Source organism: Hippopotamus amphibius, chromosome X (assembly GCF_030028045.1).
Source record: "Hippopotamus amphibius kiboko isolate mHipAmp2 chromosome X, mHipAmp2.hap2, whole genome shotgun sequence".
In the NCBI taxonomy this organism is placed as follows: Eukaryota; Metazoa; Chordata; class Mammalia; order Artiodactyla; family Hippopotamidae; genus Hippopotamus; species Hippopotamus amphibius.
Window position 1 is genome coordinate 69666343 of NC_080203.1, and position 7347 is coordinate 69673689.

Consider the following 7347-nt stretch of genomic DNA (forward strand, 5'->3'; position numbering starts at 1 on the left):
CCAGCTGGGTTACTAAAATTGATTTTCTGTCTAGATATTCTATCTATTATTGTAAGTGGGACATTTGAGGTCCCTTACTCTTACCATATTGAGAAATTCTACCTCCAAGCCGGTCAATATTTGCTTTATATATTTAGATGTTCTGAAATAAGGAACATATATATTTATAACTGTTACTTCTTCCTGTTGAATTGACCCTTTTATCTCTATATAATAAACTTCTTTTTCTCTAGAGACAGTTTTAGACTCAAAATCTTTTTTTTTTTCATATAGCCATACCTGCTTTCTTTAGGTTACCCTTTGCATGATATATCAGTTTCCATTCCTTAACTTTCAGCCTGTGTTAAGAGTTGGGGGATGGAGGGGATATGGGGATATATGTATAAATACAGCTGATTCACTTTGCTGTATGGCAATAACTGGCACAACAGTGTAAAACAATTATATTCCAATAAAGAGCTTAAAAAAAGAATATAAAAAAGAATGTCTATATGTGTATAACTGAGTCACTTTGCTGTACAGCAAAAAATAACACATTGTAAATCAACTATAATTCAATTAAAAATAATAATAAATTTAAAAAAATAAAGTGAGTCTCTTGTAGACAGCATATTTCTGGAACACTTTTTTTCTAAATCCATTCAGTCATTCTGTGCCTTCTGATTCTTGTGATTAATTCATTTACATTTAAGAAAATTATAATGTGAAGACTTACTATTGACATTTTATTAATTATTTTCTGTGTATTTTGCTGTTGTTTTGTCCCTCTCTTCCTCTCTTGTTGTTTTTCTTTGCTCTTTGCTGATTTTATTCAGTAATTTGTTTTGATTGTTTTCTCTGTGTCTTCCTGGTATCTATTGTATGCTTCTTCCTTTGGGGTTAACTCAAGGCTTGCATAATTATCTTATAGTTGTAACATTCTATTTTAAGTTAAAGTAGCTTAACTTTAATCCCATACTAAAATACTACACTTTTATTCCACCCCAAACACTTTGTGTTCTTATACTCCAGTTTGCTTATCTTTGTATTTTGTATCCATTAACACATTTTTAACTTTTATATTAGAGTTAAAAGTAACTTACACATCATCATTACAATCAGTTTAATCTAAATATATCTATATATTTAGCTTCATAAATGAGATTCAGACTTTCAGATGCTTTCATGCTGCTGTTTAAGTATGTTTTTCTTTCCGCTTGAAGAACTCTCTTAAGTATTTCTTGTAAGGTAGGTCTAGTGGTGCCAAACTCCCTAAGTTCTTGTTTGTCCAGGAATGATTTTTAATCTCACCTCCATTTTGCAGGTAATATTGCCGAGTATAGCATTCTTGGATGGCAGTATTTTACTTGCAGTACTTTGAATATATCATCTCATCACAGGGCCTGCAAATTTTCTGCTGAGAAATCCACTGATAGTCTTATGAGGACTCCCTTATATGTGAAGAGTTGATTTTCTCTCACTTATTTCAAAATTCTTTTTGTCCTTGACTTGTGGCAATATGATTATAATACATCTCATTATAATCTTTTGGTTGATTCAGTTTGAGGACTTTTTAGCTACATGAATGTGAATGTTCCTTTCCTTCCCCAAACTATGAAACACTTCATGAATTTGTGTGGCATACTTGTGCAAGGGTTACACTAATCTTTTCTATATAGTTCCAATTTGAATACTGAAAATACATGTGCTGCTGAAGTGAGAACAGATTTTACTAGTATTATTTATGTATTCTTCCATTTTTTCTTTATGCAAATACAAATAAACTTGAATGATCATATTTCTTCCCATTTTACATAAAAGATAACATACTATACATTGCTCTGTCATTTGCTTTTTTCCACTTGATATATCCCAGAGGTCTTTGCAGTGCATAGTGATATTCCTTATCAGTTCTTAATAGCTATACTATATTCCATTCTGTGAATGAAATGTGGGTAATTTCACTAGTTCACCATAGTTGTCCACTGAGTTGTTTTCAGAATTCGGCTATTGCAAACAATCTTGCAATCAATAAATTTGCACATGTATTGCTTGATGTGTGCTTGTGTGTGTGTGTGTGTGTTGTGTAGGATTGTTTCCAGAAGTGGCAATGCTGAGTCAAAGGACATGTACATTTGAAATGTTGCTTTTCCCACAAGTTATAACACCTAACCATAAAGTGGAAAGAGTGTGTTATAATCTAAAAGGAAGTGGTGTTTCAGTGTAGTTTCAATTTGCTATTCTCTTATTATGTGTGAGATTGAGCATCCTTTCATGTTTTAAGGACAATTCATATTTCTTATTCTCTGAATTGTCTGTTCATGTTTTTTCCCCTATTCCATATTAAGCTCTTTGTCTTTTGTTCCTGACTTCTATGAGAATTTTATATGTTGAAAATACTAGATCCCTTTCTGTCACGAGAATTGTGTACCTTCAACTTGTCATTTGTCTTTGACCTTGCATAGGGTATTTTTTAATGAAGATTTAAAAATTTTTCACATAGTCAATTTTATGAATCTTTGTAATATGTAATGGTATATGGTTTGAGGTAGGGATATAGCTTTATTTGTTTTCCAGATTGCTACCAATTTCCTCCAAACCATGTATTACAACGTTTATTTTTACACACATTGTTTCCATATGTAAGTGTATATCTAGAATATGTATTTTGTTCAAAAGATTATCTATTTTAGTATCACACTGATTTAATTATTCAGCATTTATATTATGTTTTGTAATCTGATTTGGCTGTATTTTGATCATTCATATGAGGCCACAAGAAAAGACAGAAGAGAGGCTCAGGAAAACGTTTATTATACTCACAGATTATATAGAGAGAAGGCATGATATGCCATGTATAACCACATGGGAAAAACACCAGGGTGTTCAGGATGCAGAAGACAGGAACAAAAGGAATATTTAGGCCACTGCATTTTTTGGGTTTTCTGCAGGAAAGGCAAATCCGGGAAAATTAAACAGTTTAGGATTGGCTAGTTTGAGTAATTTCATTGCACTTTTGTCTATAGGGGGCTATACTTAGTTGCCTGGCACCTGGCTCTTAGATGACTAAGGGAGAGTAGTATTATCTCCTGGCATGTGTGGGCCAAATAGAGGAGGTGTGGCTCTGGACTGTTTATAACTCTGGTTAGTTTTTATATCAAAACCAACTTCCAGATGTGTCTTTTGCTAATGCTAAGAATTAGGAAGTCTCATCCTGGGAGGGGTAGTCTCTCCCCAGCCAGAAAGAAGGTCAAAACATCATAATGAGAATTTTTTATAGTAAAATACAGTCTGATGCTCCTCATAGTTCTTCCTTTTCATTTCTTTTCTGGTTATCTTTTTAAATTAATTTACATGAAGCAAAGCTTTCATATTTCAAATTGTAGAATTCAAAGAGTTTTGAAAAATATGTACACCTTTGTAATAACCAACCAAATTAAAGTATAGAATGATTTTATCACCTCATTAACTTCCTTTATGGCTTTTCACAGTCAATCTCCAGACCCTGATAGGTAATCATCATTTCATTTTTTCACCATAGATTAGTTTTGCCTTTTCCAGGACTTCTTATAAATGGAAGTATATAGTATGTTCTCTTTTGTATTTGGCTTTTTTTACTCAAAAATATTTTTGAGATTAAGTCATATTTCTGTTATCGTGTGTTGGTAGTGCATTTTTTGTTTGTTTGTTTTTACTGCTGAGTAGTATTCCATTTCATGGCCATATCAGAATTTGTCTGTTTACCTAAGAATGTATTGATTGTTTAAATCTTTTAGGCACTGTGAATAAAACTGCCTTCAACATTATTATACCACTATTTTTGTGGGCTTCTATTTTTATTTTTCTAGGGTGAATTTCTGGGATATTATACACATAATATATAATATATAAAATATATAAAATGATACAAATAATAAAAATTATATATATAATTTTTCTATTTTCAAAAGTGGTTGTAACATTTTACTCTCCCACAAGCAATGTGTGTGTTCCATTTGCTCCACATCCTTACCAACATTTCATGTATCAGTCTTTTTAACTCTAGCCATTCAAGTTTTGTGTAAAGTGATTTTCTTTTTTTTTTTTTCCTGATTATTGGATGTTGAGCATTTTCTCATTTGCTAATTAGGCATTTGTATATTTCCTTTTGGAAGTGTCTATTCTGGTATGTTTACTTGGTTTGCCTTTGAAAAATCATGAGATTGTAGAAGTTCCTTATATATTCTGGTTAAGATACCTTTGTTGGATTATGTGCATTGCAAATATCTTCTCCCAGTCTAGGTTAGTGTTTTCATTTAGGCAATGGCATTTCACAATGAGCAGATGTTTTTAATTTTGATGAAATACCATTTAGCATTTTTCATTTTGTGCTTTAGTGCTTTTGTTAAGGTGTCTAAAAAATACTTGTCTAAAATGTTAAATGTCTTCTAAGTCTTCTCTAGAATGTTGAAACTCTTAGAATTTATGTTTTGGTCAGAGATTCAACTCTATTCACATTTTCTTTATGGTATGAGGTACGAGCTGATGCATTTTTTTTTTTTTTTTCTGTAAAGATACCCTGTTATTCCAACACCTTGAAGATTCTCCTCTTTCCTCACTGTCCTTACCTTGGTGCTTGTGTTGAAAATCAAGACTGAAGGCCGACTTTTGGACTTTATTTTGTTGCATTGATTGATTTATTTATACTGATTCCAATACAATGTAGTCTTTTTCTATCTTTTTTTTACATTTATTGTGTACTTTATTTCCATTATTATTACATTGTAGTATATAATGAAATAATAATTATATAACTCATCATAATACAGCATTAGTGGGGGGATCCCTGAGCTTGCTTTCACTTGCCACTCACTGATAGGGTTTTTTTTAAGGACTTGCTTGTAGTAGTCTCTTATGATGCTTTTTATTTCTGCAGTGTCTGTTGTAAATTCTGTTTCATTTCTAATTTTATGGATTTGATTCCTCTCCCTCTTTTTCTTGATGAGTCTGGCTAAAGGGTTATCAATTTTGTTTATCTTCTCAAAGAACCAGCTTTTAGTTTTATTGATCTTTGTTATTGTTTTCTTTGTTTCTATTTCATTTATTTCTGCTCTGATTTTTATGATTTCTTTCCTTCTACTAGCTTTGGGTTTTGTTTGTTCTTTCTCTAGTTTCTTTAGGTGTAAGGTTAGATTGTTTATTTGGGATCTTTCTGGTTTCTTGAGATGGGATTGTATTGCTATAAACTTCCCTCTTACATATGATTTTGCTGCAACCCACAGGTTTTGGATGGCTGAGTTTTCATTGTCATTTGTCTCTAGATATTTTTTGATTTCCTCTTTGATTTCATCAATGATCTCTTGGTTGTTTAGCAGTGTATTGTTTAACCTCCGTATGTTTGTGATTTTTATAGTTTTTTCCTATAATTGATATCTAATCTTATAGCATTGTGGTCATAAAAGATGCTTGATATGATTTAAATTTTCTTAAGTTTACCAGGGCTGGATTTGTAGCCCAATGTATGATCTATCCTGGAGAATGTTCCATGTGCACTTGAGAAGAAAATGTAATCTGTTGTTTTTTGGATGGTATGTCCTATAAATATCAATTAAATCTATCTGGTCTATTGTGTCATTAAAACTTGTGTTTCCTTATTAATTTTCTGTCTGGATGATCTGTCCATTGGTGTAAGTGGGATGTTAAAGTCCCCCACTCTTATTGTGTTACTGTTGATTATCTCTTTGTTAGCTGTTAGCATTTGTCTTATGTATTGAGGTGCTCCTGTAGTGGGTGCATAGATACTTACAACTGTTATATCTTCTTCATAGATTAATCCCTTCATCTTTATGTAGTGTCCTTTCTTGTTTCTTGCAACATTTTTTTTTATTTTAAGTCTATTTTATCTGATATGAATATTGCTACTCCAGCTTTCTATTGATTTCCATTTGCATGGAATATCTTTTTCCATCCCCTCACTTTCAGTCTGTTCATGTCCCTAGGTCTGAAATGGATCTCTTGCAAACAGCATACATGCATGGTCTTGTTTGTGTATCCATTCAGCTAGCCTGTTTCTTTTGGTTGAAGCATTAGTCTATTTACATTCAAGGTAATTATTGATATATTTATTCCTGTGATCATTTTCTTAATTCTTTTGGGTTTGCTTTGCAGGTTCTTTTCTTCTCCTGTGTTTCTCACTTAGAGAGGTTCCTTTAGCATTTATTGTAGGGCTGGTTTGGTGTTGCTGAATTCTTCTCACTTTTGCTTGTCTGTAAAGCTTTTGATTTCTCTGTTGAATCTGAATGAGATACTTGCTGGGTAGAGTGTTCTTGGTTGTAGGTTCTTCCCTTTCATCACTTTAAATACATTGTGGCACTCCCTGCTGGCTTGCAGAGTTTCTGCTGAGAAATCAGCTGTTAACTATACGGTAATTCCCTTTTATGTTATTTTCATTTTTCCCTTGTTGATTTTAATAATTTTTCTTTTCTTTTCTTTTTTTTTTTTTTTTTGTCAATTTGATTATGATGTGTTTTGGCTTGTTTCTCCTTGGGTTTATCCTGCCTGTGACTGCCTGTGCTTCTTGGACTTTGGTAGCTATTTCATTTCCCATATTAGTGAAGTTTTCAATTATAACCTCTTCAAATATTTTCTTGTGTCCTTTCTCTCTCCTCCTTCTGGGATGCCTATATTGCAAATGTTGGTGCATTTAATGTTGTCCCAGAGGTCTCTTCGACTGTATTCATTTCTTTTCATTCTTATTTCTTTCTTCTCTTCTGCAGCAGTGATTGCCACCATTCTGTCTTCCAGGTCACTTATCTGTTCTTCTCCCTCAGTTATTCTGTTATTGGTTCCTTTTAGTGCATTTTTCATTTCAGTTATTGTATTTCTTACCTCTGTTTGTTTGTTCTTTAATTCTTCTAAGTCTTTGTTACACTTTTCTTGCATCTTTTCAATCTTTGCATCCAGGCTTTTTTCAAAGTCCTGGATCATCTTCACTATCATTATTCTGAATTATTTTTCTGGAAGGTTGCCTATCTCCACTTCATTTAGTTGTTTCCCTAGGGTTTTATGTTCTCCCTTCATCTGGTACAAAGTCCTCTGTCTTTTCATTTTCTCTATCTCTCTGTGGCTGTGGTTTCATTCCACAGCCTGCAGGATTATAGTTCTTCTTGCTACTGCTGTCTGCCCTCTGGTGGATTAGGCTATCTAAGAGGCTTGTGCATGCTTCCTGATGGGAGGAAGTAGCTGTGGGTAGAGCTGGGTGTTACTCTGGTGGGCAGAGCTCAATAAAACTTTAACCGGCTGGTCTGCTGATGGGTGAGGCTGAGTTCCCACCCTGTTGGTTGTTTGGCCTGTAGAGACCCAGCACTGTTGCTTATAGGTACTTTGACA

The 7347-nt window shown here is 33.2% G+C and overlaps 1 pseudogene; it reads right to left on the reverse strand.

Moving 5' to 3' along the window:
* Positions 1-1587: 1587 nt before the first annotated feature.
* On the reverse strand, positions 1588-1686 carry LOC130842746 (U6 spliceosomal RNA; annotated as a pseudogene).
* Between the last annotated feature and the right edge of the window lie 5661 nt (positions 1687-7347).